General features: G+C 51.4%; 1 protein-coding gene across 1 annotated transcript in view; it reads left to right on the top strand.

Moving 5' to 3' along the window:
- Window positions 1-15,740, top strand: part of KCNG2 (potassium voltage-gated channel modifier subfamily G member 2) — a 52,338-nt gene that overhangs the window by 13,786 nt on the left and 22,812 nt on the right. The gene's annotated exons all lie outside the window — the stretch shown is intronic.

Genomic DNA, 15,740 nt, shown 5'->3' with positions numbered 1-15,740 from the left:
TTGCCTGGAGAATCCCCATGGACAGAGGATCCTGGTGGGCTACAGTCCATGGGGCTGCAAAGAGTCGGACACAACTGAGGGACTCAGCACACACTTGGTGTCATATCCAAGAAATCACTACCAAATCCAGTGTCATGAAACTTTGGTCTTATTTTTTCTTCTAAGAGTTTTGTGGCTTTAGCTCTTATGTTTAAATCTTTGATCTGTTTTAATTTTTTTATATAGTGTAAGATATAGGATCTAAGCTTGTATCCTGTATCCTATGTAAGGGTATAAGGATCCCGCTTCCTTTTTTGCATACAGATATGCAGTTTTCCCAACACCATCTGTTGAAAAGATGGTTTTCCACCTTGAATAGTCTTGGCACCATTTACTCGTGGATTCAAGGGTTTATTTCCTGGCTCTCAGTTCCATTCCATTGGTCATAAAGCCATCTTTATGCCAGTGACACTTTTGTTTGCTACAGTTTTGTAAGGTCTTCTTATTTCATTTTACTTTTCTGGCTGTGCCATGTGGCTTGTGGAATCTCGGGTCCCCGACCAGGGATTGAACCGGGCCACAGCCTTAAGAGCACCGAGTCTGAACCAGTAACCACTAGATGCCCACGGGACTCCCGTGGTGAGTGATGAAATTGGGAAGTGAGACACCTTGTCTGTGGGATCGTCTTTCATCAGCCCAGCTGTGCAGCAGGGACAACACCAGCAGCCCTTGCAGGCTCTGCCCCGCCACCGACCCCCCAGCTTCCCACCCAGGGCCTGCTGCCAAACCTCCCCACTGCTTCTGCCTGGAGGTCCTCCCGGCTTCATGGATGGAGCCCCCTCCACCTCTGGTCCAGCCCTGCCCCAGTGAGCCTGTCCAGCGTGGCAGGACCATGGCTGAGACACACCCTGCCTCTGAGGGACCAACCTCCCGGAGGAGAGTGTAGTTGACACGGGTGCTTCCCAGGAAGGGTCTCCCATCACTGACTCACGCCTGGTCCCTGCAGGAGCCGCACAGCTGTGCCCCTTTGAAGGGGGCCTCGAGGACTCACATGGCAGGGGGCCCTGAGACTCTGCAGGAGCAGGATGTGTTTTTACTTATTTTGACCTGTAGATAAAAGGAAAAGGGGAGAAGGCTTCCCACTGACCAACAGGAAGCAGCATTGCTTCTAAAAATGCTGTTTGCTGAAGTCACAGCTCCCCCCATCACTTAGGGGCTGCGAAGGCGTCTCCTCAGAGGTCCTAATTATGGAGCCTGTGGAGCTGCTGTCAGATCAACTGCGGCATCGCCCTGGAAACCTGCGGTGCTGGACCAGCCCAGACCTGCAGGGGCCCTGGTGCCCCAGACAGAACCTCGTCCTGGAGCCTGGGTGACCTGCCCCCGGGTGGCAGAGCTGGGTGTCCAGCAGCCCGAGGTCTGACCAGGCTGCCAGGATCCCGGTGACTCCCTGTCCAGCCCCTCAGAGCCCAGGGTCTAGCCTGTTGCCTGGCTGGGCTAGCAGCTCGGTGAACACGTGTGTTGAATGAGAAATTGTTGGGTTTTCGTTTGTTGCTTAGTTGCTTAGCCTCTTTGCTACCCCATGAACCATAACCCGCCAGGCTCCTCTGTCCATGGGATTCTCCAGGCAAGAATACTGGAGTGGGTTGCCATTTCCTTCTCCAGGGAATCTTCTCGACCCAAGGATCGAACCCAAGGCTCCTGCCGTGTCTCCTGCATTGCACGTGGATTCTTTTACTGCTGATCCACTGGGGAAGCCAGAATGAAACCTGTTGTTCAGTTGCTAAGTTGTGTTCAACTCTTTACCACCCCATGGTCTGTAGCCCGCCAGGCTCCTCTGTCCATGGGATTTCCCAGGCAAGAATACTGGAGTGGGTTGCCATTTCCTCCTCCAGGGGATCTTCCTGACCCAGGGATCGAACCTGTGTCTCCTGCACGGGCAGACAGATGCTTTACCACTGAGTCACCAGGGAAGCCCAGTGAAAAACTGATGCGTCTGCAAATCAAGAGATGAGAGGAGAAAAATAAGAAGAGCCCAGAAGTCACAGTGCTGGCAGAGGAGAGGCATGGCTGGACCCCCTTGACTCCGAGGCTGGTGAGGGGGTGCAGCCACATGAGGAGGCCAGCAGAGAAGGCTGAATGCCCACAGGACAGCAAGCATCGGAGAAGCCTCTGGAGGGATGCTGGGCAGGACTGTGGTTTGATTGCGTTTCCCGAGACACCAGTGCTGTGGGGCATCTTTTCAGGTGCTTGTTGGCTGTTTGCCTTCTTTGGAGAAATGTCTATTCAAATCTTTATCCCATTTTTAAGCTGGGTTGTTTCTCTTTTTATTTAGCTGTAGGAGGTCTTTGTATCTTGATACTAAATTCTGATCAGGTATATGATTTGCAAATATTTCTTCCTGTTCTGTGGATTGTCTTTTCTATCTGTTGATAGTTTTTCAATGCACAGAAGTCTAATTTTAATCAAGTCCAATTGATCTATTTTTAAATTTTGTTGTGTATGCTTTTTGTGTCACACTGGTGGTTCAAACGGAGAAGGCAATGGTAAAGAATCTGCTTGCAATGCAGGAGATATGGGTTCGATCCCTGAGTCAGGAAGATCCCCTGGAGAAGGGAATGGCAACCCACTCTGGTATTCTTGCCTGGAGAATTGCATGGACAGAGGAACCTGGCAGGCTACAGTCCATAAAGTTGCAGAGTGAGACACGACTAAGCGATTAACACACACAGAGATAGAAGTGGTCTGAGCATGCCAGCAGCTTTTGCCTTTGACGAAATCCTAGCGCTAATATTTGGGGAGAGGGGTGTGAAGGCGTCACTGAAACTCATCAAATTCAGATCCAAGGTGTTTTTCGTTCCAGTGCCTCAGGGTTGAAACGGAAAAAGTTAAATATAAAGAAACTTTTTATTTGAACTATTTTAAACTTACGGAAAAGCTGCAAAATTAGCACAGACTTTTCCTGTATCTGCCCCCAGCTTCCCCTCATGTTAAGATCTTAACAGAAAGCTCTGTGAAATGAACCCTGTCCTGCAAGGGGACCAAGCTGTAGCCAGTCCAGCAGCGCCCCACCCCCAACCCCCTGACACCCAGCCTCTCAGGCCCACGTCTGGGTCGTGTTTCTCCTCTGTCTCTGAGGTGGCACGTCTCTCCAGGCTTGCTTTGCCTCTAGAGTTGCTGACACTTCAGAAGGATGTTTTCAGCCTGTGAGAATTTGCCAACTTGACAGACTCCGCTCATATTTCAGTCAGTCAGTCAGTCTGTCGCCCCACAGCCGTCAGAGCTGCTTCCCACGGCTTCTCAGGCTGGTTTGTCCTCTTCCAGCCCTTCCTGCTTTCCCTCCGACCTGGGTCTGGCCGCTGGCAGAGCTCGGGCAGGTCTCCTCCTCGTCCCTGGAGCCAGGGTCCCCCTTGTCCCTGTGTCCCCGTGGCAACAGCCGGCTGGGACCCGCAGTGCCATGGAGGTCGCATGGAAGCGGCTTACATACATCACATTCTGCAGCAGACGGGGTGGGAATGATTCATCACTTGCTTAATAAAATTGATTTAAGAAAGAAATTACCAATTAAGAACTGTCCTGACTGTAAAGTAAAAATTCAGTGATCTGGAAACTGTCCGTTTCCTGCTCAGGGAGCTAAGGGAGTCCAGGCCGCGAGGAGGCTGCTGCCCTCCCCAGGTCACGGGGGTCTCTTGGTCTTCACGGGGAGGCAGGGGGGCCTCAGGCCTCCTGGGGCCCAGCCCAGGGACCCGCACTTCAGGCCCCGGAGGGTCTGCGGGCGGGTCTCGGCCAGCCCTGTACCCTCAGGCTGCAGCCCTTCGTCTCAGCAGGGGACACGCTGGTCCACACAACACCCACCCCCACCGCCCCACCAGAGACGGCAGAGGGCGGGAGAGGTGGTGGCCGTGACTCCTTCCTCTTTCTGTTTGCTGAAGTGTCTGTCGCTCCGTCCTGTACCAAGGTCTGCTCCAAGGTCAGCATCCAGGGCCAGGCTGGACCAGAGCCTCGGCCTCTTAGCTCAGGAAGCCCCACGGGGCCCTGTCCAGAGGGGCGGGGGATGAGCTCTGGACGGTGGCTCTGTAACTTCGTCTTTCTTAGGCATCAGAGAGTTTCTATTATGTAGGCTTAGAAGCTGACTGGGGGGACAAGATGACTGGGGGCCCAAGTGTGGGGCCTCTGACACATTGAGGGTCTGTCCCCTGTCCCCAAGAGACGCTCTGGGGGGATTTGCAAGACGCTGCAGAGGGACACACTCCAGTAGAAGCCCCCCAGTGACGCCTGTCGACACTGTTGGACGACAGTCCAACTGTCAGCCGTGAGCCGCCCCCAGCGGCGGGGTGGCCGCCCCCCAGGCCCTGGCAGCTCCGAAGCCTCTCGCAGAGCCCAGGCTCTGGGGCAGCCTCGCTCCTCTGGGTGCGGGAGCAGAAGCACCATGTGAACAGAGATTTCAGAGAAAACTGATGCAGCAGACGTTTGCATACAGATGTGCTAATTATAGTCCTCAACCTGTACATTGAAACAGACTTAGCAGTTATGATCGTTCTGGAACATAATTGCTTTTTCTAACCCATAGGCGCTCAGTCACTGGGAGATGTCCTTAAATCCAAGAGGAGGTTCATGCTCCAAGTCTAGGGACCCGAACTCGGCGGAGGGTGAGGGGGCTCAAGCCGCCTCGGAGACAATTGTTCTTGGAGGGGCTGTGGGGCTCACATGGGGTCAGCAGGGCCCTGAGCTGGGTGGGCAGTGGCCTAAGCCCCAGTAACTCCCGGGCTCTGGGGTAGCTCGGAGACATTCAGGAGGGGATCAGGCCTTTGGGGGAGCTGGTGGGGGGGCCGAGGAGCCCCAGGTGGGCCAGAGAGGGGAGGACTCTAGAGGGACGTGCTGTTGGTCCCCCGAGAGCCCCGTGAAGTGGATGGGGGGATGGAGCACCATGGAGACCCTCGTCCAGGAGGGTGCCCTGTGAGGGGGCCGCGGGCACTGTGAAGACCCTTGTCCAGGAGGGCACCCTTTGCAGGGAGGTGGGGGGGCAGTGGAGCACCGTGGACACCCTTGTCCAGGAGGGCGCCCTGTGGGGGGAGGTGGAGAACCGTGGAGACCCTCATCCAGGAGGACGCCCTATGAGGGGACCGCGGGCACCGTGGAGACCCTCGTCCAGGAGGAGGGCGAGGAGTGGGCTGTGCTGGGGGCTGCCTGGGGCTGGAGGGCACGTCCATCCCTGAGTTGCTCATTTGCTGATTACGAAGAACCCCCACAGCTGGGGCTGGGGGCTGGAATAGGGAATACTCTGGGGGGTGGGGTGAGGACACGGGACACAGATTGGCCTCCATGAAGGAAGAAATCTCCCCTGAAGCAGGGGAGACGTGGTCAGGGCCTCCCATTTGAGCCTAAAGGTGACAGTTGTACGTTTATCGTGCGACACCACGGCTGTCTGTCTAGTTCACTGATGGAGACAGAGGAGCTGAGGCAAGGAGCAGTTTCCGAGAAGCTACTACATTTCCACTCGAAACCCTGTCCTCAGAGTGTCCAACACCGTGTAGACTGGAGTGAGAGCAGTGTTTGAGGAAAATACAATGACCATCACGATGTAACCAAGTGGGTGCTTGGAGTAAACATAAACGTCCCCCGAAATACAGGTTCTTCCCAGGGGTCCTGTGACCACAGCCAACCTCAGAGTCCTCAGGACCCCAGACCCACCATGTGTCTGTGAGGCGATGAGCCACGTGTCCTGGACTCTCCAAGAAGCCCGTGGCTGACCGGGGTCTAGATGCAGTGCCTGCAGGAGGGAGACTTGTCATCTCAGCGCCAGAGGAGCCCCAACAGAGACGGGGGACCGCCCCCCACCAAGGATGAGCCCGACGCGGGGAAGCCACCCGGAGGTGAGGGGTCCTGCATGCGGCCCCGCCTCCCACGGGGAAAACAGAGTTGTTGAACTAAACCATGGCCCAGGAAATCTCAACATGAGAGGGCCTGAGAAAACAATGATTTCCTCAGAGGTTCATGCCCAACGAGAGGCAGAGAGAGCTTTGGGGCAAGAACCGGCCGGATGGACTGGCCACTTGGACGCCTGTCCCCACAGGACAGCCCCCCTGGAGCGTGAGGCCTCGCTGGGGAGGAGGGCAGGAGAGACTGAGACAGACAGAGTGTGGGGAGAGAGGGAGACGGCCGTGAGGAGCTCTGGGGCGGGAGGGGACTTCTGGCAAGACGGTGAGCTCGGGCCCTGCAGAGCCTGTGGTGCTGTGCCCTCCCGTCCTGTGCCCTGGGTGCCAGGGTCCAGCCTCATCCTCCTCGGGACGTCTCACCCCAGGAGCACCAGGGTCATTGAGAAAACCTCAGGGAGGCCTTTATTCTTAAAGGCTGTGTCCCAGGACCCAGAATGAAGGGTCAGCTGGTGATCGAGAGTGCTAACTTTCTGAGTGGAACTGTGTCCACCCGCCCCCGGGTTTCCTGCCTGCCCCCAGGTGACCCCACCTGACCCCGGGTGTCCCCCCCGCCCCCAGGTGACCCCCCCTTCCCCGGGTGTCCTCTCCTGACCCCGGGTGTCCCCTCCTTCCCCCGGGTGTCCCCCCATCCCCAACTGTGCCCCCATCCCCAGCTGTCCCCCCTGCCCAAGTCTCTTTTCTCTTCAGCTCTTGCTGCTTATTTCCTCCTCCATCCTCCCGCTCTCTCTGGCTTTTTTCCAAGAGACCAGGCCTTCTGTATTCTCCACTCTTACCTGCTATTTATGAACCTTGAGTCTGGAGGAGGCCTTGGGATCATCTTATCCACTCCCTTGATTCACCAGCTGGACCCTGAGATCTGGAGAGGTTTCAGCAGCTTTCAAGGAGCTGGCCGGAGCAGCAGCGCCAAGGTTCCCAGCTTTGGCTCCATCCAAGACTTTCCCACCTACATGTGGGAACCCAGCCTCCACAGCGCCTGGCACAAGTCACGCACTGTTTTCAGAGAAACAGTATCTTGGCCTCGTCCCCTCAGCATCACACATGCTGACCTGCCAAGATCTGGGACGTCCCCCTCACCTGCCCGCCTGCCACCAGCCAGCATCTGCTGTCAGCGGGCAAGAGAGAGGCCTCGCTGCCCCTGCAGTGGCCGGAATGGGCTGTTCTGTGTCTCAGCCTCGCAGTGAACAGAGGCCCCCTTGCCGCTGGGCCTAAGTCTCTCCTGTGCAGCTGGATGTGATGTTACGGTCGCTAGGAATTTCCGTTGTGACTCTAGTTGTTTTCCTTTCGACGCCCACGTGTGAGCGATGTTTGCAAAGTGAGAAATTAGTAACTATAAGTTTTTAGAACAAAAACCCAAATCTGGGACTGGTTCTTTAAAAGAAACACACTTTCACAGAACTCCCCACAGACGGACCATTGCCAAGGGGGTCAAAGCATGCTGTGTACGTGAACGAACGATGTGTGTCAAGTCGTGTGGTCCATGTGGTCACGACCAGTGTGCTGGTTCCGAGTGACCTTGTGACCAGGAAAAGCACAAAGGCAGATCAGAGTCCTCGGCCTGGGCTCCAGGGCCCGAGGCTGGGCCAGCCTCTGTCCTAGAGGCCAGGAAGGGAAAGTGGGGTGACCCTCTGCCCAGTCAGGATGTGAGCGTCCTGCACAGAAATGCCAGGAGTAGCAGTACCAAGAAGCTAGCGTGGGCAGTGGGGGGCACCTTGTGTGGCCGAGGAAGCTAAGGGGGCGGCCGGGCTTGGCTGCTTAGTGGGCTTTTATCTTGACCACCTTAATGTATGACACCCACGTCTGGGGCTTTTATCTCAAAAAACCTTCATATACGACACCCATGTCTGGGAGGGCAGTTGGCTTCACTCTACAGATTAAATGTTAATCCCATTCAAAAACACCTTACTGGTAACACCCAGAAACATATTTGACAAATATCTGCTGCACCCCATGACCCAGGCAAGTTGACACATAAAATTACCTGTCACACAACATAATCCTTATTAGTAGGTCCATAAATAAAAATGGACGTTGTACATTATTTTACATCTTACTACGTAAGGAGGAAAGGAACATCACCAGAATTGTGTTTTGTTGGGTTGGGTGGTGGGGGCGCTGTTTCTTTGTCGCTCTTTTCAAGTAAAAATTTTCAAACATACATTAAAGTCCAAAGAGTAGTACAGTGAAAACCTAGCCATCTGTGTGGAAGTATATATATAATATATATGAGATTTTGTGTATATATGTGTGTGTGTCCATATATATGTGAGATGAATGAACCATGTGGAAGTAGTTTACAGAAGCCAAGACAGTTATCCCTGAGTAGTCGAATATGCATCTCCTAAAAATAAGGCTATTCTCTTCCATAACCAATTCCATTATAACACCTAAGAAAATTAACAATAACAAATATTTCAGATTTTCCCAGCTGTCCCCAAGCTGTGTTTTGTAGGCTTTCTGGTAGACTCTAACCAAGGTCTATGCATTTCGTGTGGTTACATCTCACAGCCTCTCACTTCACCTCCTGTGACGTCCCTCCCACCTGTTCCTTTCCTTGTCCTTGACTCTGAAGACCCCAGGCCTCCTGTTTTATCTGGACACAGGGACCTGGGTCTGGGCATCTGACTGGAGCTCGTCTTGCCCAGGGCAGAGCCAGATGCTGCTGAGACTGACCACTGCCCTGCGTTGCCACCCGGGTGCCAGGTGTGACCACGGGGTCAAGGGGTGGACACGGTCCGCACCCGCTCACCGGACCCTGCGGACGTCTTGTTTCCCCGTGGTGGCGCGTGGTCTTTCTCTTCTCCCTCCTCTGTTGCTGTGTAGAGTGTACGCACCATAGACTCAGGGCTTGACTTAGGTTTCTAGTCCAGTCACTATGTACTCACACTTTCCAAGTCTGCCCGGGGGAGCCCGTCTTTGATGACCACTGACGCATGTGCTCTCACACGGGAGCTCTGCTTTCTCTTGTCTGCTCACCTGGGGCCTGTCCTGTTTCCCATCAGAAGTGAGCTGCTCTGGGGAGAAGCGGTCCTGGGGGCTGAGGTGCGATCACGTAGGAAGAGAGCTCGTCTGGCCTCAGGAACCTATGAGCTGCCCTGGCGTGCTCACGTCCACTCTCTGAGCAGATCAGGAGTTTCTTTCCTCTTTATTCAGTACCACTATTGAAGCTTCACAGACGCTTAGAGGTGGATTCGCTGCCGTCGAGGCTTGTTGAATTCAAACTCCCGAAGGGCAGAAGTTGAACAGAGGGCTCCAGGTACCCACACCGGGTGTGCAACAGCCTCTCAGCTGTGAGTATAGTACGTCCCCAGGCTGCTGGACTCCCAGCCGGATGTGCCTACCATGGGTAGAATGTATGAAAATTCTAGAAATCAGAGTCAATGGGTACCCAAAACATCTGACTGTTTACATGTTTATACTTGTACACAGTTTACAAAAAATGTGGAAGATACAGAGTATTGAGAACATGAAGACCCATTAGACACTCAATATGTAAAAGGGGTAAAATTTCTAGCAGAAAAAATTACATTGGTTTTATTTTGTTGTAGCTTGTTTCCAGAGCAAGCGGAATTTATCTAAAACGACTCTATTATAAATCACAAGATTAACAAACATTTTATGGCTTGCTTTCAAAGTCTTTGCGGATGCCCACCTCCAAGAATGGGGTTGACATGCATTTCCTGTGAGGGTCACACCTTGTACAAAAATTATGTCACAGTGCATCACAGACTTAAGTGTAAAATGTAAACTATTAACTTTGGGAAAACAACACTGGAATATCTTTGGGATGTTGGATCAAGCACATTATTCTTGATACCAAAAGCACAGTCAGGAAAAAAAAAGTAAATTAGACTTTATCAAAAAGTAAAAACTTTTGCTCAACTGGGCTTTTAACCACATGATGGGGAGACGTTTATGGAAATGTTTGTAACAGCTTTGCTCTTAATAGCCAAATCCTGGAAATGAGCCAGCTGTCCTTCACCTTGAGAGGGTTATACAACTGTGAGCGCTGCACCAGCCACAACCTGGCGAATCTTCAGAGTTACGCTGAGCGAAAAGACTCGGTCCTCACTGGCTACCTGCCAGCGTGGGTCCTCTTGTACACCGTGCTTGGGATGACGGGAGCACAGGGACAGAGCACGGACCGCTGGGGCCACGTTAGGCCGGGGTGGGGCTGGGAGGGATGGAGGTGCTGGGGGCCCGGTGAGATGGACACTCCGTGTCTGGACTACGTCCGAGGCAGCACCCTGTAGGTTTGCGAGATGCTACCACTGCACGATTTGGGTAAAAGGATCTCTACAATCTCAAAATTGAAAGTTTAATTTTTAAAAAACTTTGGGGCAATTATATGCAGTTCTGCTATATGCATCATGCTTTGTGGATAAGAGTTACTAGTTATCAAATTTCTATATGCCTTATAGATTTGGAGACTATATGAAGTTATAAATCATAACTGAAAAATAATCATCAATCTTTCTGTCAACAGCATGGCTAAAAATAGATCTAATTAGCGTGTTTTTGGTTCTGTTCATATATACACTTTAGAAGTGTAATTTGCAATTTGTGTAACTTTGACATATAGAAAAGAAATGCATTCCAGGAAAAAAATGGTTGAACACATTGGAGGTTAACAATTGGACAGAATTTATAGGAATGATCCTAATAGTACTTTAAGACTGAAATTTCCTAACAATCATGTTTTATTTAAAATTAGTTCTTTACCTTTGGGTCTTTGTACTTAACACGTGGATGATTTTTATCCTAATTCATGTGATGTTTGTCTCGGTAGGACAATAAGAATTGAAAAACAGTGCAGTGTCTCACCAAATATTAACCTGTGTCCTCCTTATTGTCAGGAGGTTGGACGCATTTTTAGTTTAAACTAGCTCAGCCACAGTCATGTGCTAGTTGAATGATTGGAGAAAAGCATTTCTCATTTAGATCACGTTTTCCGATTGTCACGTGGCTAGTCTCATGTGTTCGTTCTTGTGAACCCGTGTCAACTCAGAGGTGAAGCACTTCAGCTGTAATGAAAGTGAGCATCTGGAGGGGCACCAGGCCAGGCGAGGACTGGAGTGGCCTCGGTAGAGGGGCGAGCATGGCCCCCTCCCCGCAGACCTGGGGGCTGACGGCAGAAGCAGTGTGGGAAGGGGCTCTGCACCTCATCTCCTGAGTGCCCCCCGCTATGCTTCCCTGACTGAGCTTGACTCTCAAGCGAGGAGACAAAGCCCTCTCCAAGCCCGCAGCGGTGGGCGGGCTGGAGGCGCTCTGCAGTGGCCGGTCTCTGAGGCGCGCTGTCCCCACTGAGAGCTTCCCCCTACCCTGTCCTGCTCTTCCTGGGGCAGGAGCCTCCCTCACCATTCACTCCCGCTTGGCCTGTGCTGGGCAGGCAGGTGGACCCCGGAGCCCGAGAACATCCCCACGAAAGACGCAGGTGCTAACATCTGGGAGTCCATCAGTACATGCACCCGTGGGAGGATGTGGGGCCCTGGGGGCTCAGCAGCGTGGCTCCCCACCCAGGTACATTTCAGTTCAGTTCAGTCACTCAGTTGTGTCCGACTCTTTGCGACCCCATGAACTGCAGTACACCAGGCCTCCCTGTCCATCACCAACTCCAGGAGTTTACCCAAACTCATGTCCATAGACTCGGTGATGCCATCCAGCCATCTCATCCTCTGTTGTCCCCTTCTCCTCTTGCCTTCGATCTTTCCCAGCATCAGGGTCTTTTCAAAAGAGTCAGTTCTTCAGGTGGCCAAAGTATTGGAGTTTCAGCTTCAACATCAGTCCTTCCAATGAACATTCAGGACTGATTTCCTTTAGGATGGACTGGTTGGATCTCCTTGCAGTCTTCTTCAACATCACAGTTCAAAAGCATCAATTCTTCATCCCTCAGCTTTCTTTATAGTCCAACTCTCACATCCATACATGACTACTGGAAAAACCATAGCCTTGACTAGACGGACCTTTGTTGGCAAAGTAATGTCTCTACTTTTTAATATGCTGTCTAGGTTGGTCATAACTTTTCTTCCAAGGAGCAAGTGTCTTTTAATTTCATGGCTGCAGTCACCATCTGCAGTGATTTTGGAGCCCAAGAAAATAAAGTCTGCCACTGTTTCCCCTGTTTCCCCATCTATTTGCCATGAAGTGATGGGACCAGATGCCATGATCTTCATTTTCTGAATGTTGAGCTTTAAGCCAACTTTTTCACTCTCCTCTTTCACTTTCATCAAGAGGCTTTTTAGTTCCTCTTCACTTTCTGCCATAAGGGTGGTGTCGTCTGCATATCTAAGGTTATTGATATTTCTCCCGGCAATCTTGATTCCAGCTTGTGCTTCCTCCAGCCCAGCACTTCTCATGATGTACTCTGCATATAAGTTAAATAAGCACGGTGACAATACACAGCCTTCATGTACTCCTTTTCTTATTTAGAACCAGTCTGTTGTTCCATGCCCAGTTCTAACTGTTGCTTCCTGACCTGTATACAGATTTCTCATGAGGCATGTCAGGTGGTCTGGTATTCTCATCTCTTTCAGAATTTTCCACAGTTTATTGTGATCCACACAGTCAAAGGCATTGGCATAGTCAATAAAGCAGAAATAGATGTTTTTCTGGAACTCTCTTGCTTTTTCCATGATCCAGCGGATGTTGGCAATTTGATCTCTGGTTCTTCTGCCTTTTCTAAAACCACCTTGAACATCTGGAAGTTCACGGTTCATGTATTGTTGAAGCCTGGCTTGGAGAATCTTGAGCATTGCTTTGCTAGTGTGTGAGATGACTGCAATTGTGCGGTAGTTTGAGCATTCTTTGGCATTGCCTTTCTTAGGGATTGGAATGAAAACTGACCTTTTCTAGTCCTGTGGCCACTGCTGAGTTTTCCAAATTTGTTCATTTTAAAGGTCACCTCCTCCAAATAGGAAGCTATCTGTTTTGCACAAGGAAAGACATTTTTCCTAGAGAAGAATACTTCAGTTCTCTTGTGAGATCCAAAGGTTTACCTCCACTAAACAGGTTTTAGTCTGTTTCAGTTCATGTTTCTAAGCCTAAATAGAAACTGGTAAATTCAGCTACAGAATAAACATTTCTTCAACTGTGGGTTGGTCTTCTGATATTTGAGACCCCTGTCTAATCTTGTGTGTTTTCCCCCTTTTTCATTTTCACACACACACACCCCTCTGACGCCCCCCTCGCAGACCCCCCAGAGGCAGCATCCCTAACTGGCACCACCCCACCTGCAGCTCCCAGGATCCAGGAATGGGGTGACGTCTCACCCGAAGTACCACAAAGTCAGGTCCTCTCGACTAAGGTCCCCAGGTCTCCCCGAAAAGTGCCTGGTGGGGGTGTTCGCCATCCTGTGGTCAGTCTAAGCTGCAGCTGGATGCCACCTAGCTTCCGTTTCCTTCCCTTGGGATTCCTACTAAACAGTATTGATAACTTCACTTTATCTTCCATATGTGTTCTTGTCTGTGCTGTCTGTCTTCTGTTGACTCCTTTTGGAGGGTTCCTGGGAGAGAACCTGACCCAGCCGACCTCAACCTGACCCCTACCTGACCCAACCTGACCTCAACCAGACCCAGCATGACCTCTACCTGACCCAACCTGACTCAGCCTGACCCCAACTAGACCCAACCTGACCTCAACCAGACCCAGCATGCCTGACCTCAACCAGACCCAAGATGACCTCAACCTGACCCCAACCAGACCCAACCTGACCTCAACCAGACCCAGCATGACCCCAACCTGACCTCAACCAGACCCAAGCTGCCCTCAACCTGACCCCAGTGTGACCCCCAACCTGGCCTCACCTGACTCAGCCTGACCTCAACCTGATTCAGCCTGACCCCAAACTGACCATCTCTATTTTCAGTCTTATCTATTCACTTCTGGAAACTGGGTTTCATTATGAGATTCTCCTAGTCTTTTTAATAATATCTTTCATCCTCTGGGGTTAATTCCTTCTTTGATGCATTGAATTATTTTTGATAATCTTACCACCGGAGCCCGACCCTATTACTCCTGTGCCTGCCGGTGTTTGCTTAGGTGGGATTCTGCCCTGTGTATTTTATAATTTCAGTTTGTAAGTTCATCTGTCAGGGCTTCACCAGTGGGCCCCTCTGAGGCTTCAGTGGCAAGCCCATCCCTGAAGACCCGCGGTGCTGTTGGCGTTGGGCTGGGTATCGTGCGTGTGCACTGTGTGGTCTCATGGCACCCTCGACTTCTTCCCACTGGACACCAGTGGGGAACTGTTGCATCTGGTCATGACAACCAAAATCACCCCAGGCCTCCCTGATGCCCCTGGGGGCAGAGTTGCCTCAGGTGACTCTGTGTGTGGTCTAACCAGAGTCTCTGGATGTGGTCAACATGAGACCTCCTCTCACAGGTGATAATTTCTTAGGTTTCTGTCATTGAGACAGAAGTTTCAACCTCATACCTCCTGTGCAGGTAGGATTTTTAGACATGTATTCTCAAAGAGCCAGGCAGAGAAATCTTTTAATCCTCTCCCCAGGGCAGATTTCTTTCCCTAGGGTGTAGGGACAAACATCCCTGCTTCCTACAGGGTGAGTTCAAACCTTCCACCTCCTGTCATGATGGCTTACCAGTTACCACTTGCGAGAAGCGAATGCAATAAACTATGTCCTCAACCTCTCCCACCCTACAACGCAATATCTGTGGCAACTTGAGATGTTTACTTTTGCTGTTAGGAATGAACTGGAACTTCTTTTCATATATTTAAAGTCTATTTTTTCCCCTTTACTATAAACTCAGTGATAGTTTGCCCATTTTTTCTATTAAGTCTTTAAAAAAAAAAAAATCTACAGTGCTTAAATGCCTCCTATAACCCACATGGTGGATGGGGAAGCATTTCAGGGCTCTTGTTTCCTGAATAAATTATGCAGTCTGTATTTTTTGTCTTTGTCTTGCAGATGTCTCTGTTGCATTAACTTAATGGTCAGAAAGTGATTGGACAGAGCATCTCAAATGCCTGGAACAGAAACAAAAACCAGTTTCTGCAGATTAGTTGTGTGTGTCCCAGCACTTCAACACCAGCAGGCTGTCCCTCACCGCACGCCCCCCACCTTCACATCTTGCTGGTGCAGAGCCTGCAGGGGGGTGCAGGGGAAGGGCGAGGCTTCTCAGGTCTTTCCAGAGCATGCCCACGGCCCCAGGCATGTGAGCCGCATTCTAGGTTTCCAGGAATTCCTCAGAGCTTTTCAAAGCATCTCGTTCGCCAGCCTCTTCTCCCTAGCCTTCTGGTTAGCCTGTTGTTTGCCGTGACACAAAGTTCATCCCTTGTCTCGGCAAACGTTTTCATGTAAATGATTTCCACAAGCTGCTCAGGTGGCCACCTCTGCCCTGGGAGAGCCCTGAGTCGGGGGAGGTACAGGCAGGCCCTCTGATGGGTCTTTCAGGGGCGCCACCAGAAAGGTCCCAACAGTTATGGCTCCCCCTGAATGGGGTGCACTCTCCCCCTCCCAGTGCCAGTCATGGTGCCAGGAACGCAGGGTGTCACCTTCAAGGCTATCACGAAGCTAGGGGCAGGTTAAAATGCTGAGTTAACGTTGTTACCGAGATTCAGGGGTTCTTTCTCAAGTGTTCCCCCGGCTGCTGCTACCCTTTGGTTAGTGTCTGGAGTTCCAAAAAAGTCAATTCTGATGGGTTTTTTTCCCCATCTTTGCTTTAACGGGAGGATATTTGGAGGTCCTTGCTATGCAGTTTTCCAGTCACTCTGAATTTTAAGTGGAGAGCCAGGAATATATATATTTTGCAGGTTCTCCTGATAATTTCGGTGCTGTCAGCCCTCAGTCCACACTCTGAGAACCATCCCTCTCCCCT

The sequence above is a fragment of the Bubalus kerabau genome, chromosome 21 (genome assembly GCF_029407905.1).
Source record: "Bubalus kerabau isolate K-KA32 ecotype Philippines breed swamp buffalo chromosome 21, PCC_UOA_SB_1v2, whole genome shotgun sequence".
NCBI classification, from domain to species: domain Eukaryota; kingdom Metazoa; phylum Chordata; class Mammalia; order Artiodactyla; family Bovidae; genus Bubalus; species Bubalus kerabau.
Note: the sequence above shows the minus strand (reverse complement) of the source record. Positions and strands in the feature narration are given on the sequence as shown.